The 25,433-nt window shown below is 46.1% G+C and overlaps 12 non-coding genes and 56 pseudogenes across 12 annotated transcripts; all 68 read left to right on the top strand.

Annotated features, from left to right (window-relative positions):
* The first annotated feature begins 225 nt into the window (after positions 1–225).
* LOC136742384 (uncharacterized) lies at positions 226–344 on the top strand (annotated as a pseudogene).
* Positions 345–563: 219 nt separating this feature from the next.
* On the top strand, positions 564–682 carry LOC136742436 (uncharacterized; annotated as a pseudogene).
* Positions 683–900: 218 nt separating this feature from the next.
* On the top strand, positions 901–1,019 carry LOC136742552 (uncharacterized; annotated as a pseudogene).
* A 209-nt stretch (positions 1,020–1,228) lies between these two features.
* LOC136742430 (uncharacterized) lies at positions 1,229–1,347 on the top strand (annotated as a pseudogene).
* Positions 1,348–1,556: 209 nt separating this feature from the next.
* LOC136742540 (uncharacterized) lies at positions 1,557–1,675 on the top strand (annotated as a pseudogene).
* A 216-nt stretch (positions 1,676–1,891) lies between these two features.
* On the top strand, positions 1,892–2,010 carry LOC136742492 (uncharacterized; annotated as a pseudogene).
* Positions 2,011–2,236: 226 nt separating this feature from the next.
* Positions 2,237–2,355, top strand: LOC136742467 (uncharacterized; annotated as a pseudogene).
* Positions 2,356–2,565: 210 nt separating this feature from the next.
* LOC136742356 (uncharacterized) lies at positions 2,566–2,684 on the top strand (annotated as a pseudogene).
* Positions 2,685–2,892: 208 nt separating this feature from the next.
* On the top strand, positions 2,893–3,011 carry LOC136742476 (uncharacterized; annotated as a pseudogene).
* Positions 3,012–3,220: 209 nt separating this feature from the next.
* Positions 3,221–3,339, top strand: LOC136742547 (uncharacterized; annotated as a pseudogene).
* Positions 3,340–3,560: 221 nt separating this feature from the next.
* Positions 3,561–3,679, top strand: LOC136742364 (uncharacterized; annotated as a pseudogene).
* A 215-nt stretch (positions 3,680–3,894) lies between these two features.
* LOC136742451 (uncharacterized) lies at positions 3,895–4,013 on the top strand (annotated as a pseudogene).
* Positions 4,014–4,238: 225 nt separating this feature from the next.
* LOC136742317 (5S ribosomal RNA) lies at positions 4,239–4,357 on the top strand. Its single transcript, XR_010814910.1, has one exon. It is a non-coding gene; the product is annotated as a 5S ribosomal RNA (ribosomal RNA).
* A 556-nt stretch (positions 4,358–4,913) lies between these two features.
* LOC136742433 (uncharacterized) lies at positions 4,914–5,032 on the top strand (annotated as a pseudogene).
* Positions 5,033–5,247: 215 nt separating this feature from the next.
* LOC136742542 (uncharacterized) lies at positions 5,248–5,366 on the top strand (annotated as a pseudogene).
* A 212-nt stretch (positions 5,367–5,578) lies between these two features.
* Positions 5,579–5,697, top strand: LOC136742549 (uncharacterized; annotated as a pseudogene).
* A 214-nt stretch (positions 5,698–5,911) lies between these two features.
* LOC136742613 (5S ribosomal RNA) lies at positions 5,912–6,030 on the top strand. Its single transcript, XR_010814984.1, has one exon. It is a non-coding gene; the product is annotated as a 5S ribosomal RNA (ribosomal RNA).
* A 211-nt stretch (positions 6,031–6,241) lies between these two features.
* On the top strand, positions 6,242–6,360 carry LOC136742458 (uncharacterized; annotated as a pseudogene).
* Positions 6,361–6,574: 214 nt separating this feature from the next.
* On the top strand, positions 6,575–6,693 carry LOC136742341 (5S ribosomal RNA). The gene has a single exon (XR_010814933.1). It is a non-coding gene; the product is annotated as a 5S ribosomal RNA (ribosomal RNA).
* Positions 6,694–6,915: 222 nt separating this feature from the next.
* Positions 6,916–7,034, top strand: LOC136742407 (uncharacterized; annotated as a pseudogene).
* Positions 7,035–7,260: 226 nt separating this feature from the next.
* LOC136742519 (uncharacterized) lies at positions 7,261–7,379 on the top strand (annotated as a pseudogene).
* Positions 7,380–7,598: 219 nt separating this feature from the next.
* On the top strand, positions 7,599–7,717 carry LOC136742383 (uncharacterized; annotated as a pseudogene).
* A 210-nt stretch (positions 7,718–7,927) lies between these two features.
* LOC136742377 (uncharacterized) lies at positions 7,928–8,046 on the top strand (annotated as a pseudogene).
* Positions 8,047–8,254: 208 nt separating this feature from the next.
* On the top strand, positions 8,255–8,373 carry LOC136742456 (uncharacterized; annotated as a pseudogene).
* A 545-nt stretch (positions 8,374–8,918) lies between these two features.
* On the top strand, positions 8,919–9,037 carry LOC136742504 (uncharacterized; annotated as a pseudogene).
* Positions 9,038–9,593: 556 nt separating this feature from the next.
* LOC136742363 (uncharacterized) lies at positions 9,594–9,712 on the top strand (annotated as a pseudogene).
* A 215-nt stretch (positions 9,713–9,927) lies between these two features.
* On the top strand, positions 9,928–10,046 carry LOC136742502 (uncharacterized; annotated as a pseudogene).
* Positions 10,047–10,258: 212 nt separating this feature from the next.
* On the top strand, positions 10,259–10,377 carry LOC136742576 (uncharacterized; annotated as a pseudogene).
* A 215-nt stretch (positions 10,378–10,592) lies between these two features.
* Positions 10,593–10,711, top strand: LOC136742602 (5S ribosomal RNA). Its single transcript, XR_010814973.1, has one exon. It is a non-coding gene; the product is annotated as a 5S ribosomal RNA (ribosomal RNA).
* A 210-nt stretch (positions 10,712–10,921) lies between these two features.
* LOC136742465 (uncharacterized) lies at positions 10,922–11,040 on the top strand (annotated as a pseudogene).
* A 221-nt stretch (positions 11,041–11,261) lies between these two features.
* Positions 11,262–11,380, top strand: LOC136742464 (uncharacterized; annotated as a pseudogene).
* Positions 11,381–11,600: 220 nt separating this feature from the next.
* LOC136742457 (uncharacterized) lies at positions 11,601–11,719 on the top strand (annotated as a pseudogene).
* A 223-nt stretch (positions 11,720–11,942) lies between these two features.
* Positions 11,943–12,061, top strand: LOC136742376 (uncharacterized; annotated as a pseudogene).
* Positions 12,062–12,282: 221 nt separating this feature from the next.
* On the top strand, positions 12,283–12,401 carry LOC136742391 (uncharacterized; annotated as a pseudogene).
* A 226-nt stretch (positions 12,402–12,627) lies between these two features.
* On the top strand, positions 12,628–12,745 carry LOC136742586 (5S ribosomal RNA). The gene has a single exon (XR_010814958.1). It is a non-coding gene; the product is annotated as a 5S ribosomal RNA (ribosomal RNA).
* Positions 12,746–12,961: 216 nt separating this feature from the next.
* On the top strand, positions 12,962–13,080 carry LOC136742360 (uncharacterized; annotated as a pseudogene).
* A 219-nt stretch (positions 13,081–13,299) lies between these two features.
* LOC136742398 (uncharacterized) lies at positions 13,300–13,418 on the top strand (annotated as a pseudogene).
* A 215-nt stretch (positions 13,419–13,633) lies between these two features.
* On the top strand, positions 13,634–13,752 carry LOC136742357 (5S ribosomal RNA). Its single transcript, XR_010814935.1, has one exon. It is a non-coding gene; the product is annotated as a 5S ribosomal RNA (ribosomal RNA).
* A 209-nt stretch (positions 13,753–13,961) lies between these two features.
* On the top strand, positions 13,962–14,080 carry LOC136742362 (uncharacterized; annotated as a pseudogene).
* A 213-nt stretch (positions 14,081–14,293) lies between these two features.
* LOC136742434 (uncharacterized) lies at positions 14,294–14,412 on the top strand (annotated as a pseudogene).
* Positions 14,413–14,628: 216 nt separating this feature from the next.
* On the top strand, positions 14,629–14,747 carry LOC136742485 (5S ribosomal RNA). Its single transcript, XR_010814947.1, has one exon. It is a non-coding gene; the product is annotated as a 5S ribosomal RNA (ribosomal RNA).
* Positions 14,748–14,957: 210 nt separating this feature from the next.
* Positions 14,958–15,076, top strand: LOC136742517 (uncharacterized; annotated as a pseudogene).
* Positions 15,077–15,300: 224 nt separating this feature from the next.
* Positions 15,301–15,419, top strand: LOC136742355 (uncharacterized; annotated as a pseudogene).
* Positions 15,420–15,979: 560 nt separating this feature from the next.
* LOC136742395 (uncharacterized) lies at positions 15,980–16,098 on the top strand (annotated as a pseudogene).
* A 211-nt stretch (positions 16,099–16,309) lies between these two features.
* LOC136742449 (uncharacterized) lies at positions 16,310–16,428 on the top strand (annotated as a pseudogene).
* A 224-nt stretch (positions 16,429–16,652) lies between these two features.
* LOC136742387 (uncharacterized) lies at positions 16,653–16,771 on the top strand (annotated as a pseudogene).
* A 209-nt stretch (positions 16,772–16,980) lies between these two features.
* LOC136742442 (uncharacterized) lies at positions 16,981–17,099 on the top strand (annotated as a pseudogene).
* A 570-nt stretch (positions 17,100–17,669) lies between these two features.
* Positions 17,670–17,788, top strand: LOC136742432 (5S ribosomal RNA). Its single transcript, XR_010814942.1, has one exon. It is a non-coding gene; the product is annotated as a 5S ribosomal RNA (ribosomal RNA).
* Positions 17,789–18,012: 224 nt separating this feature from the next.
* Positions 18,013–18,131, top strand: LOC136742527 (uncharacterized; annotated as a pseudogene).
* Positions 18,132–18,346: 215 nt separating this feature from the next.
* LOC136742335 (5S ribosomal RNA) lies at positions 18,347–18,465 on the top strand. The gene has a single exon (XR_010814927.1). It is a non-coding gene; the product is annotated as a 5S ribosomal RNA (ribosomal RNA).
* A 216-nt stretch (positions 18,466–18,681) lies between these two features.
* Positions 18,682–18,800, top strand: LOC136742583 (uncharacterized; annotated as a pseudogene).
* A 219-nt stretch (positions 18,801–19,019) lies between these two features.
* Positions 19,020–19,137, top strand: LOC136742439 (uncharacterized; annotated as a pseudogene).
* Positions 19,138–19,353: 216 nt separating this feature from the next.
* On the top strand, positions 19,354–19,472 carry LOC136742573 (uncharacterized; annotated as a pseudogene).
* A 224-nt stretch (positions 19,473–19,696) lies between these two features.
* LOC136742526 (uncharacterized) lies at positions 19,697–19,815 on the top strand (annotated as a pseudogene).
* Positions 19,816–20,030: 215 nt separating this feature from the next.
* Positions 20,031–20,149, top strand: LOC136742373 (uncharacterized; annotated as a pseudogene).
* Positions 20,150–20,369: 220 nt separating this feature from the next.
* Positions 20,370–20,488, top strand: LOC136742361 (uncharacterized; annotated as a pseudogene).
* Positions 20,489–21,044: 556 nt separating this feature from the next.
* LOC136742379 (uncharacterized) lies at positions 21,045–21,162 on the top strand (annotated as a pseudogene).
* A 218-nt stretch (positions 21,163–21,380) lies between these two features.
* Positions 21,381–21,499, top strand: LOC136742428 (uncharacterized; annotated as a pseudogene).
* Positions 21,500–21,718: 219 nt separating this feature from the next.
* On the top strand, positions 21,719–21,837 carry LOC136742550 (5S ribosomal RNA). The gene has a single exon (XR_010814953.1). It is a non-coding gene; the product is annotated as a 5S ribosomal RNA (ribosomal RNA).
* Positions 21,838–22,047: 210 nt separating this feature from the next.
* Positions 22,048–22,166, top strand: LOC136742535 (uncharacterized; annotated as a pseudogene).
* Positions 22,167–22,390: 224 nt separating this feature from the next.
* On the top strand, positions 22,391–22,509 carry LOC136742318 (5S ribosomal RNA). Its single transcript, XR_010814911.1, has one exon. It is a non-coding gene; the product is annotated as a 5S ribosomal RNA (ribosomal RNA).
* A 224-nt stretch (positions 22,510–22,733) lies between these two features.
* On the top strand, positions 22,734–22,852 carry LOC136742321 (5S ribosomal RNA). Its single transcript, XR_010814914.1, has one exon. It is a non-coding gene; the product is annotated as a 5S ribosomal RNA (ribosomal RNA).
* Positions 22,853–23,073: 221 nt separating this feature from the next.
* On the top strand, positions 23,074–23,192 carry LOC136742389 (uncharacterized; annotated as a pseudogene).
* Positions 23,193–23,407: 215 nt separating this feature from the next.
* On the top strand, positions 23,408–23,526 carry LOC136742561 (uncharacterized; annotated as a pseudogene).
* Positions 23,527–23,753: 227 nt separating this feature from the next.
* LOC136742507 (uncharacterized) lies at positions 23,754–23,872 on the top strand (annotated as a pseudogene).
* A 223-nt stretch (positions 23,873–24,095) lies between these two features.
* LOC136742534 (uncharacterized) lies at positions 24,096–24,214 on the top strand (annotated as a pseudogene).
* Positions 24,215–24,430: 216 nt separating this feature from the next.
* Positions 24,431–24,549, top strand: LOC136742460 (uncharacterized; annotated as a pseudogene).
* Positions 24,550–24,763: 214 nt separating this feature from the next.
* On the top strand, positions 24,764–24,882 carry LOC136742578 (uncharacterized; annotated as a pseudogene).
* Positions 24,883–25,433: the final 551 nt, after the last annotated feature.

Here is a 25,433-nt window from a genome sequence, read left to right as displayed (position 1 = left end):
GGCATTTCTGAAGGTGAAAGGGGGTCAAACACAGTATTAGTATGGTGTTCCTAATAATCCTTTAGGTGAGTGTAATTGAAGTATTGTACACGTACCCGGCTACTTTCAACACCCATTGCTGCACTGATATTTTTCCCTCCATTTTTCTTTATCCATTTTTTTTTTGCTGGAAGTTCCGTCAATACCCGTCAGTCTTTAAGAGACATCATGCAGCCAGGCCTCTTGGCTTGTGGCCACACCGTCCTGAACGCGCCCGATCTCGTCAGATCTCGGAAACTAAACGGGGCAGGGCCTGGTCAGTACTTGGATGGGAGATCTCCTGGAAATACCAGGTGCTGCCAGCTTTTAACGTCTCCTGGGGAACTTCATCGTAGCTCTTAATACTCTCTTTCTGTCTGGAGAAGACATAATTGAAGAATTGTACACGTACCCGGCTACTTTCAACACCCTTTCCTGCACTGATATTTTTCCCTCCATTTTTCTATTTTTTTTTTTTTTTTTTTGCTGGAAATTCCGTCAATACCCGCAAGCCTTTAAGAGACATCATGCAGCCAGGCATCTCGGCTTGCGGCCACACCATCTTGAACGCGCCCGATCTCGTCAGATCTCGGAAGCTAAACGGGGCAGGACCTGGTCAGTACTTAAATGTGAGACCTCCTGGAAATACCAGGTGCTGCCAGCATTTTACGTCTCCTGGGGAACTTCATCGTAGCTCTTAATACTCTCTTTCTGTCTGGAGAAGATATAATTGAAGAATTGTACACGTACCCGGCTACTTTCAACACCCTTTCCTGCACTGATATTTTTCCCTCCATTTTTCTTTTTTTTTTTTTTTTTCTTGCTGGAAATTCCGTCAATACCCGCCAGCCTTTAAGAGACATCATGCAGCCAGACATCTCGGCTTGCGGCCACACCGTCCTGAACGCGCCCTATCTTGTCAGATCTCGGAAGCTAAACGGGGCAGGACCTGGTCGGTACATGAATGTGAGACCTCCTGGAAATACCTGGTGCTGCAAGCTTTTACGTCTCCTGGGTAACTTTATCGTAGCTCTTAATACTCTCTATCTGTCTGGAGGAGATATAATTGAAGTATTGTACACGTACCCGGCTACTTTCAACACCCTGTCCTGCACTGATATTTTTCCCTCTATTTTTCTATTTTTTTTTTGCTGGCAGTTCCGTTGATACCCGCCAGCCTTTAAGAGACATCATGCAGCCAGGCCTCTTGGCTTGAGGCCACACCGTCCTGAAGACGCCCGATCTTGTAAGATCTCGGAAGCTAAACGGGGCAGGACCTGGTCAGTACTTGGATGGGAGACCTCCTGGAAATACCTGGTGCTGCAAGCTTTTACGTCTCCTGGGTAACTTTATCGTAGCTCTTAATTCTCTCATTCAGTCTGGAGGAGATATAATTGAAGAATTGTACATGTACCCGGCTACTTTCAACACCCTGTCCTGCACTGATATTTTTCCCTCTATTTTTCTTTTTTTTTTTTGCTGGCAGTTCCGTTGATACCCGCCAGCCTTTAAGAGACATCATGCAACCAGGCCTCTTGGCATGAGGCCACACCGTCCTGAAGACGCAAGATCTCGTCAGATCTCGGAAGAAAAACTGGGCAGGGCCTGGTCAGTAATTGGATGGGTGACCTCCTGGAAATACCAGGTGCTGCAAGCTTTTTACATCTCCTGGGTAACTTTATCGTAGCTCTTAATACTCTCTATCTGTCTGGAGGAGATATAATTGAAGAATTGTACACGTACCCGGCTACCTTCAACACGCTTTGCTGCACTGATATTTTTCCCTCCATTTTTCTTTTTTCTTTTGTTTTTTGCTGGAAGTTCCATCAATACCCTCCAGCCTTTAAGAGACATCATGCAGCCAGGCCTCTTGGCTAGAGGCCACACCGTCCTGAAGACGCAAGATCTCGTCAGATCTCGGAAGCTAAACGGGGCAGGGCCTGGTCAGTACTTGGATGGGAGACCTCCTAGAAATACCAGGTGCTGCAAGCTTTTTACGTCTCCTGGGTAACTTCATCGTAGCTCTTAATACTCTCTTTCTGTCTCCAGGAGATATAATTGAAGAATTGTACACGTACCCGGCTACTTTCAAAACCCATTACTGCACTGATATTTTTCCCTCCATTTTTCTTTTTCTTTTTTTTTTTTTTTTTTTTTTGCTGGAAGTTCCGTCAATACCCGCCAGCCATTAAGAGACATCATGCAGCCAGGCGTCTCGGCTTGCGGCCACACCGTCCTGAACGCGCCCGATCTCGTCAGATCTCGGAATTTAAACGGGGCAGGGCCTGGTCAGTACTCTTATGGGTTACCATCTGGAAATACGAGGTGCTGCAAACTTTTTACGTCTCCTGGGAAACTTCATCGTAGCTCTTAATACTCTCTATCTGTCTGGAGGAGATATAATTGAGAAATTGTACACGTACCCGGCTACTTTCATCGTCCTTTGCTGCACTGGTATTTTTCCCTCTATTTTTTTTTTTTTTTTTTTCTGGCAGTTCCGTCAATACCCGCCAGCCTTTAAGAGACATCATGCAGCCAGGCGTCTCGGCTTGCGGCCACACCATCCTGAACGCGCCCGATCTCGTCAGATCTCGGAAGCTAAACGGGGCAGGACCTGGTCAGTACTTGAATGTGAGACCTCCTGGAAATACCTGGTGCTGCAAGCTTTTACGTCTCCTGGGTAACTTCATCGTAGCTCTTAATACTCTCTTTCTGTCTGGAGGAGATATAATTCAAGTATTGTACACGTACCCGGCTACTTTCAACACCCTTTGCTGCACTGGTATTTCTCCCTCCATTTCTCTTTTTTTTTTTGCTGGCAGTTCCGTCAATACCCGCCAGCCTTTAAGAGACATCATGCAGCCAGGCATCTTGGCTTGCGGCCACACCGTCCTGAACGCGTCCGATCTCGTAAGATCTCGGAAACTGAGTGTGGCAGGGCCTGGTCAGTACTTGGATGGGAGACCTCCTGGAAATACCTGGTGCTGCAAGCTTTTACGTCTCCTGGGTAACTTTATCGTAGCTCTTAATTCTCTCATTCAGTCTGGAGGAGATATAATTGAAGAATTGTACATGTACCCGGCTACTTTCAACACCCTGTCCTGCACTGATATTTTTCCCTCTATTTTTCTTTTTTTTTTTTGCTGGCAGTTCCGTTGATACCCGCCAGCCTTTAAGAGACATCATGCAGCCAGGCCTCTTGGCTTGAGGCCACACCGTCCTGAAGACGCAAGATCTCGTCAGATCTCGGAAGAAATACTGGGCAGGGCCTGGTCAGTAATTGGATGGGTGACCTCCTGGAAATACCAGGTGCTGCAAGCTTTTTACATCTCCTGGGTAACTTCAGCGTAGCTCTTAATACTCTCATTCAGTCTGGAGGAGATATAATTGAAGAATTGTACATGTACCCGGCTACTTTCAACACCCTGTCCTGCACTGATATTTTTCCCTCCATTTTTCTATTTATTTATTTTTTATTTTTTGCTGGAAGTTCCGTCAATACCCGCCAGCCTTTAAGAGACATCATGCAGCCAGACATCTCGGCTTGCGGCCACACCGTCCTGAACGCGCCCGATCTCGTCAGATCTCGGAAGCTAAACGGGGCAGGACCTGGTCAGTACTTGAATGTGAGACCTCCTGGAAATACCTGGTGCTGCAAGCTTTTACGTCTCCTGGGTAACTTTATCGTAGCTCTTAATACTCTCTATCTGTCTGGAGGAGATATAATTGAAGAATTGTACACGTACCCGGCTACCTTCAACACGCTTTGCTGCACTGATATTTTTCCCTCCATTTTTCTTTTTTCTTTTGTTTTTTGCTGGAAGTTCCATCAATACCCTCCAGCCTTTAAGAGACATCATGCAGCCAGGCCTCTTGGCTTGAGGCCACACCGTCCTGAAGATGCAAGATCTCGTCAGATCTCGGAAGCTAAACGGGGCAGGGCCTGGTCAGTACTTGGATGGGAGACCTCCTGGAAATACCTGGTGCTGCAAGCTTTTACATCTCCTGGGTAACTTTATCGTAGCTCTTAATACTCTCTTTCTGTCTGGAGGAGATATAATTGAAGAATTGTACACGTACCCGGCTACTTTCAAAACCCATTACTGCACTGATATTTTTCCCTCCATTTTTCTTTTTCTTTTTTTTTTTTTTTTTTTTTTGCTGGAAGTTCCGTCAATACCCGCCAGCCATTAAGAGACATCATGCAGCCAGGCGTCTCGGCTTGCGGCCACACCATCCTGAACGCGCCCGATCTCGTCAGATCTCGGAAGCTAAACGGGGCAGGGCCTGGTCAGTACTTGGATCGGAGACCTCCTGGAAATACCAGGTGCTGCAAGCTTTTTACGTCTGCTGGATAAGTTTATCGTAGCTCTTAATACTCTCTTTCTGTCTGGAGGAGATATAATTGAAGTATTGTACACGTACCCGGCTACTTTCAACACCCATTGCTGCACTGATATTTTTCCCTCCATTTTTCTTTTTCTTTATTATTTTTTCTGGAAGTTCCGTCAATATCCGCCAGCCTTTAAGAGACATCATGCAACCAGGCCTCTCGGCTTGCGGACACACAGTCCTGAACGAGCCCGATCTCGGAAGATCTCGGAAACTAAACGGGGCAGGACCTGGTCAGTACTTGGATGGGAGATCTTCTGGAAATACCAGGTGCTGCCAACTTTTTACGTCTCCTGGGAAACTTCATCGTAGCTCTTAATACTCTCTTTCTGTCTGGAGAATATATAATTGAAGAATTGTACACGTACCCGGCTACTTTCAAAACCCTGTCTTGCACTGATATTTTTCCCTCCATTTTTCTATTTATTTATTTTTTATTTTTTGCTGGAAGTTCCGTCAATACCCGCCAGCCTTTAAGAGACATCATGCAGCCAGACATCTCGGCTTGCGGCCACACCGTCCTGAACGCGCCCGATCTCGTCAGATCTCGGAAGCTAAACGGGGCAGGACCTGGTCAGTACTTGAATTTGAGACCTCCTGGAAATACCTGGTGCTGCAAGCTTTTACGTCTCCTGGGTAACTTTATCGTAGCTCTTAATACTCTCTATCTGTCTGGAGGAGATATAATTGAAGAATTGTACACGTACCCGGCTACCTTCAACACGCTTTGCTGCACTGATATTTTTCCCTCCATTTTTCTTTTTTCTTTTGTTTTTTGCTGGAAGTTCCATCAATACCCTCCAGCCTTTAAGAGACATCATGCAGCCAGGCCTCTTGGCTTGAGGCCACACCGTCCTGAAGACGCAAGATCTCGTCAGATCTCGGAAGCTAAACGGGGCAGGGCCTGGTCAGTACTTGGATGGCTGACCTCCTAGAAATACCAGGTGCTGCAAGATTTTTACGTCTCCTGGGTAACTTCATCGTAGCTCTTAATACTCTCTTTCTGTCTCCAGGAGATATAATTGAAGAATTGTACACGTACCCGGCTACTTTCAACACCCTTTCCTGCACTGATATTTTTCCCTCCATTTTTCTATTTTTTTTTTTTGCTGGAAATTCCGTCAATACCCGCCAGCCTTTAAGTGACATCATGCAGCCAGGCGTCTCGGCTTGCGGCCACGACATCCTGAACTCGCCCGATCTCGTCAGATCTTGGAAGCTAAACGGGGCAGTACCTGGTCGGTACATGAATGTGAGACCTCCTGGAAATACCTGGTGCTGCAAGCTTTTACGTCTCCTGGGTAACTTTATCGTAGCTCTTAATACTCTCTATCTGTCTGGAGGAGATATAATTGAAGTACTGTACACGTACCCAGCTACTGTCAACACCCTTTGCTGCACTGATATTTTTCCATCCATTTTTCTTTTTTTTTTTTTTTTTGCTGGAAGTTCCGTCAATACCCGCCAACCTTTAAGAGACATCATGCAGCCAGGCCTCTCGGCTTGCGGCCACACCGTCCTGAATGCGCCCGATCTCGTCAGATCTCGGAAGCTAAACGGGGCAGGGCCTGGTCAGTACTTGGATGGGAGACCTCCTAGAAATACCAGGTGCTGCAAGCCTTTTACGTCTCCTGGGTAACTTCATCGTAGCTCTTAATACTCTCTATCTGTCTCCAGGAGATATAATTGAAGAATTGTACACGTACTAGGCTACTTTCAACACCCTTTGCTGCACTGGTATATTTCCCTCTATTTTTCGTTTTTTTTTTTTGCTGGCAGTTCCGTCAATACCCGTCAGCCTTTAAGAGACATCATGCAGCCAGGCATCTCGGCTTGCGGCCACACCATCCTGAACGCGCCCGATCTCGTCAGATCTCGGAAGCTGAACGGGGCAGGACCTGGTCAGTACATGAATGTGAGACCTCCTGGAAATACCTGGTGCTGCAAGCTTTTACGTCTCCTGGGTAACTTTATCGTAGCTCTTAATACTCTCTATCTGTCTGGAGGAGATATAATTGAAGTATTGTACACGTACCCAGCTACTGTCAACATCCTTTGCTGCACTGATATTTTTCCATCCATTTTTCTTTTTTTTTTTTTTTTTGCTGGAAGTTCCGTCAATACCCGCCAACCTTTAAGAGACTTCATGCAGCCAGGCCTCTTGGCTTGCGGCCACACCGTCCTGAACGCGCCCGATCTTGTAAGATCTCGGAAGCTAAACGGGGCAGGACCTGGTCAGTACTTGGATGGGAGACCTCCTGGAAATACCTGGTGCTGCAAGCTTTTACGTCTCCTGGGTAACTTTATCGTAGCTCTTAATTCTCTCTTTCTGTCTGGAGGAGATATAATTGAAGAATTGAACACGTATCCGGCTACTTTCAACACCCTTTGCTGCACTGATATTTTTCCCTCCATTTTTCTATTTTTTTTTTTTTTTTTTTTTTTGCTGGAAGTTCCGTCAATACTTGCCAGCCTTTAAGAGACATCATGCAGCCAGGCCTCTTGGCTTGCGGCCACACCGTCCTGAACGCGCCTGATCTCATCATATCTCGGAAGCTAAACGGGGCAGGGCCTGGTCAGTACTTGGATGGCTGACCTCCTAGAAATACCAGGTGCTGCAAGCTTTTTACGTCTCCTGGGTAACTTCATCGTAGCTCTTAATACTCTCTTTCTGTCTGGAGGAGATATAATTGAAGAATTGTACACGTACCCGGCTACTTTCAAAACCCATTACTGCACTGATATTTTTCCCTCCATTTTTCTTTTTCTTTTTTTTTTTTTTTTTTTTTTGCTGGAAGTTCCGTCAATACCCGCCAGCCATTAAGAGACATCATGCAGCCAGGCCTCTCGGCTTGCGGCCACACCGTCCTGAACGCGCCCGATCTCGTCAGATCTCAGAATTTAAACGGGGCAGGGCCTGGTCAGTACTTTTATGGGTTACCTTCTGGAAATACGAGGTGCTGCAAACTTTTTACGTCTCCTGGGTAACTTCATCGTAGCTCTTAATTCTCTCTTTCTGTCTGGAGGAGATATAATTGAAGAATTGTACATGTACCCGGCTACTTTCAACAGCCTTTGCTGCACTGATATTTTTCCCTCCATTTTTCTTTTTTTTTTTTTTTTTTCTTGCTGGAAGTTCCGTCAATACCCGCCAGCCTTTAAGAGACATCATGCAGCCAGGCCTCTTGGCTTGCGGCCACATTGTCCTGAACGCGCCTGATCTCGTTAGATCTCGGAAGCTAAACGGGGCAGGGCCTGATCAGTACTTGGATGGGAGACCTCCAGGAAATACCTGGTGCTGCAAGCTTTTTACGTCTCCTGGGAAACTTCATCGTAGCTCTTAATACTCTCTATCTGTCTGGAGGTGTTATAATTGAGAAATTGTACACGTACCCGGCTACTTTCATCAGCCTTTGCTGCACTGGTATTTTTCCCTCTATTTTTTTTTTTTTTTTTTGCTGGCAGTTCCGTCAATACCCGCCAGCCTTTAAGAGACATCATGCAGCCAGGCGTCTTGGCTTGCGGCCACACCATCCTGAACGCGCCCGATCTCGTCAGATCTCGGAAGCTAAACGGGGCAGGACCTGGTCAGTACTTGAATGTGAGACCTCCTGGAAATACCTGGTGCTGCAGGCTTTTACGTCTCTTGGGTAACTTCATCGTAGCTCTTAATACTCTCTTTCTGTCTAGAGGAGATATAATTCAAGTATTGTACACGTACCCGGCTACTTTCAACACCCTTTGCTGCACTGGTATTTCTCCCTCCATTTCTCTTTTTTTTTTTGCTGGCAGTTCCGTCAATACCCGCCAGCCTTTAAGAGACATCATGCAGCCAGGCATCTCGGCTTGCGGCCACACCGTCCTGAACGCGCCCGATCTCGTAAGATCTCGGAAACTGAGTGGGGCAGGGCCTGGTCAGTACTTGTATGGGAGACTTCCTGGAAATACCAGGTGCTGCAAGCTTTTTACGTCTGCTGGGTAAGTTTATCGTAGCTCTTAATACTCTCTTTCTGTCTGGAGGAGATATAATTGAAGTATTGTACACGTACCCGGCTACTTTCAACACCCATTGCTGCACTGATATTTTTCCCTCCATTTTTCTTTTTCTTTATTATTTTTTCTGGAAGTTCCGTCAATATCCGCCAGCCTTTAAGAGACATCATGCAACCTGGCCTCTCGGCTTGCGGACACACAGTCCTGAACAAACCCGATCTCGGAAGATCTCGGAAACTAAACGGGGCAGGACCTGGTCAGTACTTGGATGGGAGATCTTCTGGAAATACCAGGTGCTGCCAACTTTTTACGTCTCCTGGGAAACTTCATCGTAGCTCTTAATACTCTCTTTCTGTCTGGAGAATATATAATTGAAGAATTGTACACGTACCCGGCTACTTTCAAAACCCTTTGCTGCACTGGTATTTTTCCCTCTATTTTTCTTTTTTTTTTTTGCTGGCAGTTCCGTTGATACCCGCCAGCCTTTAAGAGACATCATGCAGCCAGGCCTCTTGGCTTGAGGCCACACCGTCCTGAAGACGCAAGATCTCGTCAGATCTCGGAAGAAAAACTGGGCAGGGCCTGGTCAGTAATTGGATGGGTGACCTCCTGGAAATACCAGGTGCTGCAAGCTTTTTACATCTCCTGGGTAACTTCAGCGTAGCTCTTAATACTCTCATTCAGTCTGGAGGAGATATAATTGAAGTATTGTACACATACCCGGCTACTTTCAACACCCATTGCTGCACTGATATTTTTCCCTCCATTTTTCTTTTTCTTTATTATTTTTTCTGGAAGTTCCGTCAATATCCGCCAGCCTTTAAGAGACATCATGCAACCAGGCCTCTCGGCTTGCGGACACACAGTCCTGAACGAGCCCGATCTCGGAAGATCTCGGAAACTAAACGGGGCAGGACCTGGTCAGTACTTGGATGGGAGATCTTCTGGAAATACCAGGTGCTGCCAACTTTTTACGTCTCCTGGGAAACTTCATCGTAGCTCTTAATACTCTCTTTCTGTCTGGAGAATATATAATTGAAGAAATGTACACGTACCCGGCTACTTTCAAAACCCTGTCCTGCACTGATATTTGTCCCTCCATTTTTCTATTTATTTATTTTTTATATTTTGCTGGAAGTTCCGTCAATACCCGCCAGCCTTTAAGAGACATCATGCAGCCAGACATCTCGGCTTGCGGCCACACCGTCCTGAACGCGCCCGATCTCGTCAGATCTCGGAAGCTAAACGGGGCAGGACCTGGTCAGTACTTGAATGTGAGACCTCCTGGAAATACCTGGTGCTGCAAGCTTTTACGTCTCCTGGGTAACTTTATCGTAGCTCTTAATACTCTCTATCTGTCTGGAGGAGATATAATTGAAGAATTGTACACGTACCCGGCTACCTTCAACACGCTTTGCTGCACTGATATTTTTCCCTCCATTTTTCTTTTTTCTTTTGTTTTTTGCTGGAAGTTCCATCAATACCCTCCAGCCTTTAAGAGACATCATGCAGCCAGGCCTCTTGGCTTGAGGCCACACCGTCCTGAAGACGCAAGATCTCGTCAGATCTCGGAAGCTAAACGGGGCAGGGCCTGGTCAGTACTTGGATGGCTGACCTCCTAGAAATACCAGGTGCTGCAAGCTTTTTACGTCTCCTGGGTAACTTCATCGTAGCTCTTAATACTCTCTTTCTGTCTCCAGGAGATATAATTGAAGAATTGTACACGTACCCGGCTACTTTCAACACCCTTTCCTGCACTGATATTTTTCCCTCCATTTTTCTATTTTTTTTTTTTGCTGGAAATTCCGTCAATACCCGCCAGCCTTTAAGAGACATCATGCAGCCAGGCGTCTCGGCTTGCGGCCACGACATCCTGAACTCGCCCGATCTCGTCAGATCTTGGAAGCTAAACGGGGCAGGACCTGGTCGGTACATGAATGTGAGACCTCCTGGAAATACCTGGTGCTGCAAGCTTTTACGTCTCCTGGGTAACTTTATCGTAGCTCTTAATACTCTCTATCTGTCTGGAGGAGATATAATTGAAGTATTGTACACGTACCCAGCTACTGTCAACACCCTTTGCTGCACTGATATTTTTCCATCCATTTTTCTTTTTTTTTTTTTTTTTTGCTGGAAGTTCCGTCAATACCCGCCAACCTTTAAGAGACATCATGCAGCCAGGCCTCTCGGCTTGCGGCCACACCGTCCTGAATGCGCCCGATCTCGTCAGATCTCGGAAGCTAAACGGGGCAGGGCCTGGTCAGTACTTGGATGGGAGACCTCCTAGAAATACCAGGTGCTGCAAGCCTTTTACGTCTCCTGGGTAACTTCATCGTAGCTCTTAATACTCTCTATCTGTCTCCAGGAGATATAATTGAAGAATTGTACACGTACTAGGCTACTTTCAACACCCTTTGCTGCACTGGTATATTTCCCTCTATTTTTCGTTTTTTTTTTTGCTGGCAGTTCCGTCAATACCCGCCAGCCTTTAAGAGACATCATGCAGCCAGGCATCTTGGCTTGCGGCCACACCGTCCTGAACGCGCCCGATCTCGTCAGATCTCGGAATTTAAACGGGGCAGGGCCTGGTCAGTACTCTTATGGGTTACCTTCTGGAAATACGAGGTGCTGCAAACTTTTTACGTCTCCTGGGTAACTTCATCGTAGCTCTTAATTCTCTCTTTCTGTCTGGAGGAGATATAATTGAAGAATTGTACACGTACCCGGCTACTTTCAACACCCTTTGCTGCACTGATATTTTTCCATCCATTTTTCTATTTTTTTTTTTTTTTTTTTTTGCTGGAAGTTCCGTCAATACTTGCCAGCCTTTAAGAGACATCATGCAGCCAGGTCTCTTGGCTTGCGGCCACACCGTCCTGAACGCGCCCGATCTCGTCAGATCTCGGAATTTAAACGGGGCAGGGCCTGGTCAGTACTCTTATGGGTTACCTTCTGGAAATACGAGGTGCTGCAAACTTTTTACGTCTCCTGGGTAACTTCATCGTAGCTCTTAATTCTCTCTTTCTGTCTGGAGGAGATATAATTGAAGAATTGTACATGTACCCGGCTACTTTCAACAGCCTTTGCTGCACTGATATTTTTCCCTCCATTTTTCTTTTTTTTTTTTTTTTTTTTTTGCTGGAAGTTCCGTCAATACCCGCCAGCCTTTAAGAGACATCATGCAGCAAGGCATCTCGGCTTGCGGCCACACCATCCTGAACGCGCCCGATCTCGTCAGATCTCGGAAGCTGAACGGGGCAGGACCTGGTCAGTACATGAATGTGAGACCTCCTGGAAATACCTGGTGCTGCAAGCTTTTACGTCTCCTGGGTAACTTTATCGTAGCTCTTAATACTCTCTATCTGTCTGGAGGAGATATAATTGAAGTATTGTACACGTACCCAGCTACTGTCAACATCCTTTGCTGCACTGATATTTTTCCATCCATTTTTCTTTTTTTTTTTTTTTTTTTTTTTTTTGCTGGAAGTTCCGTCAATACCCGCCAACCTTTAAGAGACATTATGCAGCCAGGCCTCTCGGCTTGCGGCCACACCGTCCTGAACGCGCCCGATCTTGTAAGGTCTCGGAAGCTAAACGGGGCAGGACCTGGTCAGTACTTGGATGGGAGACCTCCTGGAAATACCTGGTGCTGCAAGCTTTTACGTCTCCTGGGTAACTTTATCGTAGCTCTTAATTTTCTCTTTCTGTCTGGAGGAGATATAATTGAAGAATTGTACACGTACCCGGCTACTTTCAACACCCTTTGCTGCACTGATATTTTTCCCTCCATTTTTCTATTTTTTTTTTTTTTTTTTTTTTGCTGGAAGTTCCGTCAATACTTGCCAGCCTTTAAGAGACATCATGCAGCCAGGCCTCTTGGCTTGCGGCCACACCGTCCTGAACGCGCCTGATCTCATCATATCTCGGAAGCTAAACAGGGCAGGGCCTGGTCAGTACTTGGATGGCTGACCTCCTAGAAATACCAGGTGCTGCAAGCTTTTTACGTCTCCTGGGTAACTTCATCGTAGCTCTTAATACTCTCTTTCTGTCTGGAGGAGATATAATTGAAGAATTGTACACGTACCCGGCTACTTTCAAAACCCATTACTGCACTGATATTTTTCCCTCCATTTTTCTTTTTCTTTTTTTTTTTTTTTTTTTTTTGCTGGAAGTTCCGTCAATACCCGCCAGCCATTAAGAGACATCATGCAGCCAAGCCTCTTGGCTTGCGGCCACACCGTCCTGAACGCGCCCGATCTCATCAGATCTCGGAAGCTAACGGGGCAGGGCCTGGTCAGTACTTGGATGGGTGACCTCCTGGAAATACCAGGTGCTGCAAGCTTTTTACGTCTCCTGGGTAACTTCATCATAGCTCTTAATACTCTCTTTCAGTCTGTAGGAGATATTATTGAAGAATTGTACACGTACCCGGCTACTTTCAAAACCCTTTGCTGCACTGATATTTTTCCCTCCATTTTTCTTTTTTCTTTTTTTTTTTGCTGGAAGTTCCGTCAATACCCGCCAACCTTTAAGAGACATCATGCAGCCAGGCCTTTCGGCTTGTGGCCACACCGTCCTGAATGCGCCCGATCTCGTCAGATCTCGGAAGCTAAACGGGGCAGCGCCTGGTCAGTACTTGGATGGGAGACCTCCTAGAAATACCAGGTGCTGCAAGCTTTTTACGTCTCCTGGGTAACTTCATCGTAGCTCTTAATACTCTCTTTCTGTCTCCAGGAGATATAATTGAAGAATTGTACACGTACCCGGCTACTTTCAACACCCTTTCCTGTACTGATATTTTTCCCTCCATTTTTCTATTTTTTTTTTTTTTTTTTTGCTGGAAATTCCGTCAATACCCGCCAGCCTTTAAGAGACATCATGCAGCCAGGCATCTCGGCTTGCGGCCACACCATCCTGAACGCGCCCGATCTCGTCAGATCTCGGAAGCTAAACGGGGCAGGACCTGGTCAGTACATGAATGTGAGACCTCCTGGAAATACCTGGTGCTGCAAGCTTTTACGTCTCCTGGGTAACTTTATCGTAGCTCTTAATACTCTCTATCTGTCTGGAGGAGATATAATTGAAGTATTGTACACGCACACAGCTACTGTCAACAACATTTGCTGCACTGATATTTTTCCATCCATTTTTCTTTTTTTTTTTTTTTTTTGCTGGAAGTTCCGTCAATACCCGCCAACCTTTAAGAGACATCATGCAGCCAGGCCTCTCGGCTTGCGGCCACACCGTCCTGAATGCGCCCGATCTCGTCAGATCTCGGAAGCTAAACGGGGCAGGGCCTGGTCAGTACTTGGATGGGAGACCTCCTAGAAATACCAGGTGCTGCAAGCTTTTTACGTCTCCTGGGTAACTTCATCGTAGCTCTTAATACTCTCTTTCTGTCTCCAGGAGATATAATTGAAGAATTGTACACGTACCCGGCTACTTTCAACACCCTTTGCTGCACTGGTATATTTCCCTCTATTTTTCTTTTTTTTTTTGCTGGCAGTTCCGTCAATACCCGCCAGCTTTTAAGAGACATCATGCAGCCAGACATCACGGCTTGCGGCCACACCGTCCTGAACGCGCCCGATCTCGTCAGATCTCGGAAGCTAAACGGGGCAGGACCTGGTCAGTACTTGAATGTGAGACCTCCTGGAAATACCTGGTGCTGCAAGCTTTTACGTCTCCTGGGTAACTTTATCGTAGCTCTTAATACTCTCTATCTGTCTGGAGGAGATATAATTGAAGTATTGTACACGTACCCGGCTACTTTCAACACCCATTGCTGCACTGATATTTTTCCCTCCATTTTTCTTTTTTTTTTTTTTTTTCTGGAAGTTCTGTCAATACCCGCCAGCCATTAAGAGACATCATGCAGCCAGGCCTCTTGGCTTGCGGCCACACCGTCCTGAACGCGCCCGATCTCGTCAGATCTCGGAATTTAAACGGGGCAGGGCCTGGTCAGTACTTTTATGGGTGACCTTCTGGAAATACGAGGTGCTGCAAACTTTTTACGTCTCCTGGGTAACTTCATCGTAGCTCTTAATTCTCTCTTTCTGTCTGGAGGAGATATAATTGAAGTATTGTACACGTACCCAGCTACTGTCAACACCATTTGCTGCACTGATATTTTTCCATCCATTTTTCTTTTTTTTTTTTTTTTTTGCTGGAAGTTCCGTCAATACCCGCCAACCTTTAAGAGACATCATGCAGCCAGGCCTTTCGGCTTGTGGCCACACCGTCCTGAATGCGCCCGATCTCGTCAGATCTCGGAAGCTAAACGGGGCAGGGCCTGGTCAGTACTTGGATGGGAGACCTCCTAGAAATACCAGGTGCTGCAAGCTTTTTACGTCTCCTGGGTAACTTCATCGTAGCTCTTAATACTCTCTTTCTGTCTCCAGGAGATATAATTGAAGAATTGCACACGTACCCGGCTACTTTCAACACCCTTTGCTGCACTGGTATATTTCCCTCTATTTTTCTTTTTTTTTTTTGCTGGCAGTTCCGTCAATACCCGCCAGCCTTTAAGAGACATCATGCAGCCAGGCATCTTGGCTTGCGTCCACACCATCCTGAACGCGCCCGATCTCGTCAGATCTCGGAAGCTAAACGGGGCAGGACCTGGTCAGTACATGAATGTGAGACCTCCTGGAAATACCTAGTGCTGCAAGCTTTTACGTCTCCTGGGTAACTTTATCGTAGCTCTTAATACTCTCTCTCTGTCTGGAGGAGATATAATTGAAGTATTGTACACGTATCCAGCTACTGTCAACACCCTTTGCTGCACTGATATTTTTCCATCCATTTTTCTTTTTTCTTTTTATATATTTTTTTTTTGCTGGAAGTTCCGTCAATACCCGCCAACCTTTAAGAGACATCATGCAGCCAGGCCTTTCGGCTTGTGGCCACACCGTCCTGAATGCGCCCGATCTCGTCAGATCTCGGAAGCTAAACGGGGCAGGGCCTGGTCAGTACATGGATGGGAGACCTCCTGGAAATACCTAGTGCTGCAAGCTTTTACGTCTCCTGGGTAACTTTATCGTAGCTCTTAATACTCTCTCTCTGTCTGGAGGAGATATAATTGAAGTATTGTACACGTATCCAGCTACTGTCAACACCCTTTGCTGCACTGATATTTTTCCATCCATTTTTCTTTTTTTTTTTTTTTTTTTTTTTTTTTTGCTGGAAGTTCCATCAATACCCTCCAGCCTTTAAGAGACATCATGCAGCCAGGCCTCTTGGCTTGAGGCCACACCGTCCTGAAGACGTAAGATCTCAGAAGAAAAACTGGGCAGGGCCTGGTCAGTAATTGGATGGCTGACCTCCTGGAAATACCAGGTGCTGAAAGCTTTTTACATCTCCTGGGTAACTTCAGCGTAGCTCTTAATACTCTCATTCAGTCTGGAGGAGATATAATTGAAGAATTGTACATGTACCCGGCTACTTTCAACACCCTGTCCTGCACTGATATTTTTCCCTCCATTTTTCTTTTTTTTTTTTGCTGGCAGTTCCGTCAATACCCGCCAGCCTTTAAGAGACATCATGCAGCCAGGCCTTTCGGCTTGTGGCCACACCGTCCTGTGGCCACACCGTCCTGAATGCGCCCGATCTCGTCAGATCTTGGAAGCTAAACGGGGCAGGGCCTGGTCAGTACTTGGATGGGAGACCTCCTAGAAATACCAGGTGCTGCAAGCTTTTTACGTCTCCTGGGTAACTTCATCGTAGCTCTTAATACTCTCTTTCTGTCTCCAGGAGATATAATTGAAGAATTGTACACGTACCCGGCTACTTTCAACACCCTTTGCTGCACTGGTATATTTCCCTCTATTTTTCTTTTTTTTTTTTTGCTGGCAGTTCCGTCAATACCCGCCAGCCTTTAAGAGACATCATGCAGCCAGGCATCTTGGCTTGCGGCCACACCATCCTGAACGCGCCCGATCTCGTCAGATCTCGGAAGCTAAACGGGGCAGGACCTGGTCAGTACATGAATGTGAGACCTCCTGGAAATACCTAGTGCTGCAAGCTTTTACGTCTCCTGGGTAACTTTATCGTAGCTCTTAATACTCTCTCTCTGTCTGGAGGAGATATAATTGAAGTATTGTACACGTATCCAGCTACTGTCAACACCCTTTGCTGCACTGATATTTTTCCATCCATTTTTCTTTTTTCTTTTTATATATTTTTTTTTTGCTGGAAGTTCCGTCAATACCCGCCAACCTTTAAGAGACATCATGCAGCCAGGCCTTTCGGCTTGTGGCCACACCGTCCTGAATGCGCCCGATCTCGTCAGATCTCGGAAGCTAAACGGGGCAGGGCCTGGTCAGTACATGGATGGGAGACCTCCTAGAAATACCAGGTACTGCAATCTTTTTACGTCTCCTGGGTAACTTCATCGTAGCTCTTAATACTCTCTTTCTGTCTCCAGGAGATATAATTGAAGAATTGTACACGTACCCGGCTACTTTCAACACCCTTTGCTGCACTGGTATATTTCCCTCTATTTTTTTTTTTTTTTTTGCTGGCAGTTCCGTCAATACCCGCCAGCCTTTAAGAGACATCACGCAGCCAGGCATCTCGGCTTGCGGCCACACCGTCCTGAACGCGCCCAATCTCGTAAGATCTCGGAAGCTAAACGGGGCAGGACCTGGTCAGTACTTGAATGTGAGACCTCCTGGAAATACCTGGTGCTGCAAGCTTTTTACATCTCCTGGGTAACTTCAGCGTAGCTCTTAATACTCTCATTCAGTCTGGAGGAGATATAATTGAAGAATTGTACATGTACCCGGCTACTTTCAACACCCTGTCCTGCACTGATATTTTTCCCTCCATTTTTCTAATTATTAATTTTTTATTTTTTGCTGGAAGTTCCGTCAATACCCGCCAGCCTTTAAGAGACATCATGCAGCCCGGCCTCTTGGCTTGCGGCCACACCGTCCTGAACGCGCCCGATCTTGCCCGATCTTGCCCGATCTTGTCAGATCTCGGAAGCTATACGGGGCAGGACCTGGTCAGTACTTAAATGTGAGACCTCCTGGAAATACCAGGTGCTGCCAGCTTTTTACGTCTCCTGGGAAACTTCATCGTAGCTCTTAATACTTTCTTTCAGTCTGGAGAAGATATAATTGAAGAATTGTACACGTACCTGGCTACTTTCAACACCCTTTGCTGCACTGGTATTTTTCCCTCTATTTTTCTTTTTTTTTTTCGCTGGCAGTTCCGTCAATACCCGCCAGCCTTTAAGAGACATCATGCAGCCAGGCATCTCTGCTTGCGGCCACACCATCCTGAACGCGCCCGATCTCGTCAGATCTCGGAAGCTAAACGGGGCAGGGCCTGGTCAGTACTTTGATGGGAGACCTCCTGGAAATACCTGGTGCTGCAAGCTTTTACGTCTCCTGGGTAACTTTATCGTAGCTCTTAATACTCTCTCTCTGTCTGGAGGAGATATAATTGAAGTATTGTTCACGTATCCAGCTACTGTCAATACCCTTTGCTGCACTGATATTTTTCCATCCATTTTTCTTTTTTCTTTTTTTATTTTTTTTTCTTGCTGGAAGTTCCGTCAATACCCGCCAGCCTTAAAGAGACATCATGCAGCCAGGCATCTTGGCTTGCGGCCACACCATCCTGAACTCGCCCGATCTCGACAGATCTTGGAAGCTAAACGGGGCAGGACCTGGTCAGTACATGAATGTGAGACCTCCTGGAAATACCTGGTGCTGCAAGCTTTTACGTCTCCTGGGTAACTTTATCGTAGCTCTTAATACTCTCTATCTGTCTGGAGGAGATATAATTGAAGTATTGTACACGTACCCAGCTACTGTAAACACCCTTTGCTGCACTGATATTTTTCCATCCATTTTTCTTTTTTTTTTTTTTTTTTGCTGGAAGTTCCGTCAATACCCGCCAATCTTTAAGAGACATCATGCAGCCAGGCCTCTTGGATTGCGGCCACACTGTCCTGAATGCACCCGATCTCATCAGATCTCGGAAGCTAAACGGGGCAGGGTCTGGTCAGTACTTGGATGGGAGACCTCCTAGAAATACCAGGTGCTGCAAGCCTTTTACGTCTCCTGGGTAACTTCATCGTAGCTCTTAATACTCTCTTTCTGTCTCCAGGAGATATAATTGAAGAATTGTACACGTACCCGGCTACCTTCAACACGCTTTGCTGCACTGATATGTTTCCCTCCATTTTTCTTTTTTCTTTTGTTTTTTGCTGGAAGTTCCATCAATACCCTCCAGCCTTTAAGAGACATCATGCAGCCAGGCCTCTTGGCTTGAGACCACACCGTCCTGAAGACGCAAGATCTCGTCAGATCTCGGAAGAAAAACTGGGCAGGGCCTGGTCAGTAATTGGATGGGTGACCTCCTGGAAATACCAGGTGCTGAAAGCTTTTTACATCTCCTGGGTAACTTCAGCGTAGCTCCTAATACTCTCTATCTGTCTGGAGGAGATATAATTGAAGTATTGTACACGTACCCGGCTACTTTCAACAGCCTTTGCTGCACTGATATTTTTCCGTCCATTTTCCATATTTTTTTTTTTTTTTTTTGCTGGAAGTTCCGTCAATACCCGCCAGCCTTTAAGAGACATCATGCAGCCAGGCCTCTTGGCTTGCGGCCTCACCGTCCTGAACGCGCCCGATCTGATCAGATCTCTGAAGCTAACGGGGCAGGGCCTGGTCAGTACTTGGATGGGTGACCTCCTGGAAATACCAGGTGCTGCAAGCTTTTTACGTCTCCTGGGTAACTTCATCATAGCTCTTAATACTCTCTTTCAGTCTGTAGGAGATATTATTGAAGAATTGTACACGTACCCGGCTACTTTCAAAACCCTTTGCTGCACTGATATTTTTCCCTCCATTTTTCTTTTTTCTTTTTTTTTTTGCTGGAAGTTCCGTCAATACCCGCCAGCCTTGAAGAGACATCATGCAGCCAGGCATCTCGGCTTGCGGCCACACCATCCTGAACGCGCTTGATCTCGTGAGATCTCGGAAGCTAAACGAGGCAGGACCTGGTCAGTACATGAATGTGAGACCTCCTGGAAATACCTAGTGCTGCAAGCTTTTACGTCTCCTGGGTAACTTTATTGTAGCTCTTAATACTCTCTCTCTGTCTGGAGGAGATATAATTGAAGTATTGTACACGTATCCAGCTACTGTCAACACCCTTTGCTGCACTGATATTTTTCCATCCATTTTTCTTTTTTCTTTTTTTATATTTTTTTTTTGCTGGAAGTTCCGTCAATACCCGCCAACCTTTAAGAGACATCATGCAGCCAGGCATCTCGGCTTGCGGCCACACCATCCTGAACTCGCCCGATCTCGACAGATCTTGGAAGCTAAACGGGGCAGGACCTGGTCAGTACATGAATGTGAGACCTCCTGGAAATACCTGGTGCTGCAAGCTTTTACGTCTCCTGGGTAACTTTATCGTAGCTCTTAATACTCTCTATCTGTCTGGAGGAGATATAATTGAAGTATTGTACACGTACCCAGCTACTGTAAACACCCTTTGCTGCACTGATATTTTTCCATCCATTTTTCTTTTTTTTTTTTTTTTTTGCTGGAAGTTCCGTCAATACCCGCCAACCTTTAAGAGACATCATGCAGCCAGGCCTCTTGGATTGCGGCCACACTGTCCTGAATGCACCCGATCTCGTCAGATCTCGGAAGCTAAACGGACCAGGGCCTGGTCAGTACTTGGATGGGAGACCTCCTAGAAATACCAGGTGCTGCAAGCCTTTTACGTCTCCTGGGTAACTTCATCGTAGCTCTTAATACTCTCTTTCTGTCTCCAGGAGATATAATTGAAGAATTGTACACGTACCCGGCTACTTTCAACACCCTTTCCTGCACTGATATTTTTCCCTCCATTTTTCTATTTTTTTTTTTTTTTTTTTTGCTGGAAATTCCGTCAATACCCGCCAGCCTTTAAGAGACATCATGCAGCCAGACATCTCGGCTTGCGGCCACACCGTCCTGAACGCGCCCGATCTCGTCAGATCTCGGAAGCTAAACGGGGCAGGACCTGGTCAGTACTTGAATGTGAGACCTCCTGGAAATACCTGGTGCTGCAAGCTTTTACGTCTCCTGGGTAACTTTATCGTAGCTCTTAATACTCTCTATCTGTCTGCAGGAGATATAATTGAAGAATTGTACACGTACCCGGCTACCTTCAACACGCTTTGCTGCACTGATATTTTTCCCTCCATTTTTCTTTTTTCTTTTGTTTTTTCCTGGAAGTTCCATCAATACCCTCCAGCCTTTAAGAGACATCATGCAGCCAGGCCTCTTGGCTTGAGGCCACACCGTCCTGAAGACGCAAGATCTCGTCAGATCTCGGAAGAAAAACTGGGCAGGGCCTCGTCAGTAATTGGATGGGTGACCTCCTGGAAATACCAGGTGCTGAAAGCTTTTTACGTCGACCTGGGTAACTTCATCGTAGCTCTTAATACTCTCTTTCTGTCTCCAGGAGATATAATTGAAGAATTGTACACGTACCCGGCTACTTTCAACACCCTTTCCTGCACTGATATTTTTCCCTCCATTTTTCTATTTTTTTTTTTTTTTTTTTTTGCTGGAAGTTCCGTCAATACCCGCCAACCTTTAAGAGACATCATGCAGCCAGGCCTTTCGGCTTGTGGCCACACCGTCCTGAACGCGCCCGATCTCGTCAGATCTCGGAAGCTATCGGGGCAGGGCCTGGTCAGTACTTGGATGGGAGACCTCCTGGAAATACCTGGTGCTGCAAGCTTTTACGTCTCCTGGGTAACTTTATCGTAGCTCTTAATTCTCTCTTTCTGTCTGGAGGAGATTTAATTGAAGAATTGTACACGTACCCAGCTACTGTCAACACCCTTTGCTGCACTGATATTTTTCCATCCATTTTTCTTTTTTTTTTTTTTTTTTTTTGCTGGAAATTCCGTCAATACCCGCCAGCCTTTAAGAGACATCATGCAGCCAGGCCTTTCGGCTTGTGGCCACACCGTCCTGAACGCGCCCGATCTTGTCAGATCTCGGAAGCTAAACGGGGCAGGACCTGGTCAGTACTTGAATGTGAGACCTCCTGGAAATACCAGGTGCTGCAAGCTTTTACGTCTCCTGGGTAACTTTATCGTAGCTCTTAATACTCTCTTTCAGTCTGCAGGAGATATAATTGAAGAATTGTACACGTACCCGGCTACTTTCAACACCCTTTCCTGCACTGATATTTTTCCCTCCATTTTTCTATTTTTTTTTTTTTTTTTTTTGCTGGAAGTTCCGTCAATACCCGCCAACCTTTAAGAGACATCATGCAGCCAGCCCTTTCGGCTTGTGGCCACACCGCCCTGAATGCGCCCGATCTCGTCAGATCTCGGAAGCTAAACGGGGCAGGGCCTGGTCAGTACTTGGATGGGAGACCTCCTAGAAATACCAGGTGCTGCAAGCTTTTTACGTCTGCTGGGTAACTTCATCGTAGCTCTTAATACTCTCTTTCTGTCTCCAGGAGATATAATTGAAGAATTGTACACGTACCCGGCTACTTTCAACACCCTTTGCTGCACTGGTATATTTCCCTCTATTTTTCTTTTTTTTTTTTGCTGGCAGTTCCGTCAATACCCGCCAGCCTTTAAGAGACATCATGCAGCCAGGCATCTCGGCTTGCGGCCACACCATCCTGAACGCGCCCGATCTCGTCAGATCTCAGAAGCTAAACGGGGCAGGACCTGGTCAGTACATGACTGTGAGACCTCCTGGAAATACCTAGTGCTGCAAGCTTTTACGTCTCCTGGGTAACTTTATCGTAGCTCTTAATACTCTCTCTCTGTCTGGAGGAGATATAATTGAAGTATTGTACACGTATCCAGCTACTGTCAACACCCTTTGCTGCACTGATATTTTTCCATCCATTTTTCTTTTTTCTTTTTTTCTTTTTTTTTTTTGCTGGAAGTTCCGTCAATACCCGCCAACCTTTAAGAGACATCATGCTGCCAGGCCTTTCGGCTTGTGGCCACACCGTCCTGAATGCGCCCGATTTCGTCAGATCTCGGAAGCTAAACGGGGCAGGGCCTGGTCAGTACTTGGATGGGAGACCTCCTAGAAATACCAGGTGCTGCAAGCTTTTTACGTCTCCTGGGTAACTTCATCGTAGCTCTTAATACTCTCTTTCTGTCTGGAGGAGATATAATTGAAGAATTGTACACGTACCCGGCTACTTTCAACACCCTTTCCTGCACTGATATTTTTCCATCCATTTTTTTATTTTAATTTTAATTTTATTTTTCTGCTGGAAGTTCCGTCAATACCCGCCAGCCTTTAAGAGACATTATGCAGCCAGGTTTCTTGGCTTGCGGCCACACCGTCCTTAACGCGCCCGATCTCGTCAGATCTCGGAAGATAAACGGGGCAGGGCCTGGTCAGTACTTGGATGGGAGACCTCCTAGAAATACCAGGTGCTGCAAGCTCTTTACGTCTCCTGGGTAACTTCATCGTAGCTCTTAATACTCTCTTTCAGTCTGCAGGAGATATAATTGAAGAATTGTACACGTACCCGGCTACTTTCAACACCCTTTCCTACACTGATATTTTTCCCTCCATTTTTCTATTTTTTTTTTTTTTTTTTTTTGCTGGAAGTTCCGTCAATACCCGCCAGCCTTTAAGATACATCATGCAGCCAGGCCTCTTGGTTTGCGGCCACACCGTCTTGAACGCGCCCGATCTCAACAGATCTTGGAAGCTAAACGGGGCAAGGCCTGGTCAGTACTTGGATGGGTGACCTCCTGGAAATACCAGGTGCTGCAAGCTTTTTACGTCTCCTGGGTAACTTCATTGTAGCTCTTAATACTCTCATTCAGTCTGGAGGAGATATAATTGAAGAATTGTACACGTACCCGGCTACTTTCAACATCCTTTGTTGCACTGATATTTTTCCCTCCATTTTTCTTTTTTCTTTTTTATTTTGCTGGAAGTTCCGTCAATACCCTCCAGCCTTTAAGAGACATCATGCAGCCAGGCCTCTTGCTTGCGACCACACCGTCCTGAGCGCGACCGATCTCATCAGATCCCGGAAGCTAAACGGGGCAGGACCTGGTCAGTACTTGAATGTGAGACCTCCTGGAAATACCTAGTGCTGCAAGCTTTTACGTCTCCTGGGTAACTTTATCGTAGCTCTTAATACTCTCTATCTGTCTGGAGGAGATATAATTGAAGTATTGTACACGTACCCAGCTACTGTCAACACCCTTTGCTGCACTGATATTTTTCCATCCATTTTTCTTTTTTTTTTTTTTTTTTTTTTTTTTTTTTGCTGGAAGTTCCGTCAATACCCGCCAACCTTTAAGAGACATCATGCAGCCAGGCCTCTCGGCTTGCGGCCACACCGTCCTAAACGCCCCCAATCTCGTCAGATCTCGGATGCTAAACGGGGCAGGGCCTGGTCAGTACTTGGATTGTTGACCTCCTGGAAATACCAGGTGCTGCAAGCTTTTTACGTCTCCTGGGTAACTTCATCGTAGCTCTTAATACTCTCTTTCAGTCTGGAGGAGATATAATTGAAGAATTGTACACGTACCCGGCTACTTTCAACACCCTTTGCTGCACTGATATTTTTGCCTCCGTTTTTCTTTTTTTTTTTTTTTTTTTTTTTTTGCTAGAAGTTCCGTCAATACCCGCCAGCCTTTAAGAGACATCATGCAGCCAGGCCTCTCGGCTTGCGGCCACACCGTCCTAAACGCCCCCAATCTCGTCAGATCTCGGAAACTAAACGGGGCAGGACCTGGTCAGTACTTGGATGGGAGAACTCCTGGAAGTACCAGGTGCTGCAAGCTGTTTACGTCACCTGGGGAACTTCGTCGTAGCTTTTAATACTCTCTTTCTGTCTGGAGGAGATTTAATTGAAGAATTGTACACGTACCCGGCTACTTTCAATACCCTTTACTGCACAGATATTTTTCCCTCCATTTTTCTTTTTTCATTTTTTTTTTGCTGGAAGTTCTGTCAATACCCTCCAGCCATTAAGAGACATCATGCAGCCAGGCCTCTTGGCTTTCGGCCACACCGTCCTGAACGCGCCCGATCTCGTCAGACCTTGGAAACTAAACGGGCCAGGGCCTGGTTAGTACTTGGATGGGTGACCTCCTGGAAATACCAGGTGATGCAAGCTTTTTACGTATCCTGTGTAACTTCATCGTAGCTCTTAATACTCTCTTTCAGTCTGGAGGAGATATAATTGAAGAATTGTACACGTACCCGGCTACTTTCAACACCATTTGCTGCACTGATATTTTTCCCTCCGTTTTTCTTTTTTTTTTTTTTTTGCTGGAAGTTCCATCAATACCCTCCAGCCTTTAAGAGACATCATACAGCCAGGCCTCTTGCCATGCAACCACACCGTCCTGAACGCGCCCCATCTCGTCAGATCTCGGAAGCTAAACGGGGCAGGGCCTGGTCATTACTTGAATGTGGGACCTCCTGGAAATACCTGGTGCTGCAAGCTTTTTACGTCTCCTGGGTAACTTTATCGTAGCTCTTAACACTCTCTTTCTGTCTGGAGGAGATATAATTGAAGTATTGTACACTTTGTCTTAGGGACAGTCTGGCTAGCAGTGACTGAGTGGTTGACAGACGACAAGCAACGGAATGTACGTGCTCTGTGATGTCATAGCAGTCAGCTGAGAGAGGCTCGTGATGTCATCGCTGAGCTGTCTGTCTGTCTGTCTGTCTCTCTCTCTCTCTTTCTCTCTCTCTCTCTCTCTCTCTCTCTCTCTTCCTCTCAATTCAATTCATTTGTATTGTCAAAGCAATTGGACATACATACATACATATATATATATATATATATATATATACATACATACATCCATCCATACATGCTAGAAAGTCATTACTATGTTATCTTAAAGGCTAACTAAGCAGAACATATATCATTATAGAACAGAGTTCATAGGTCAACACATGGTTTTAGGGAACAGGCACGTAGGTCATACCGTTTGACATTGTCTCCAAGGTTCTCATCGTAAATAACAAACAGAAATCAAACTATCTTCT

The sequence above is a fragment of the Amia ocellicauda genome, unplaced genomic scaffold (genome assembly GCF_036373705.1).
Source record: "Amia ocellicauda isolate fAmiCal2 unplaced genomic scaffold, fAmiCal2.hap1 HAP1_SCAFFOLD_74, whole genome shotgun sequence".
NCBI lineage: Eukaryota > Metazoa > Chordata > Actinopteri > Amiiformes > Amiidae > Amia > Amia ocellicauda.
Note: the sequence above shows the minus strand (reverse complement) of the source record. Positions and strands in the feature narration are given on the sequence as shown.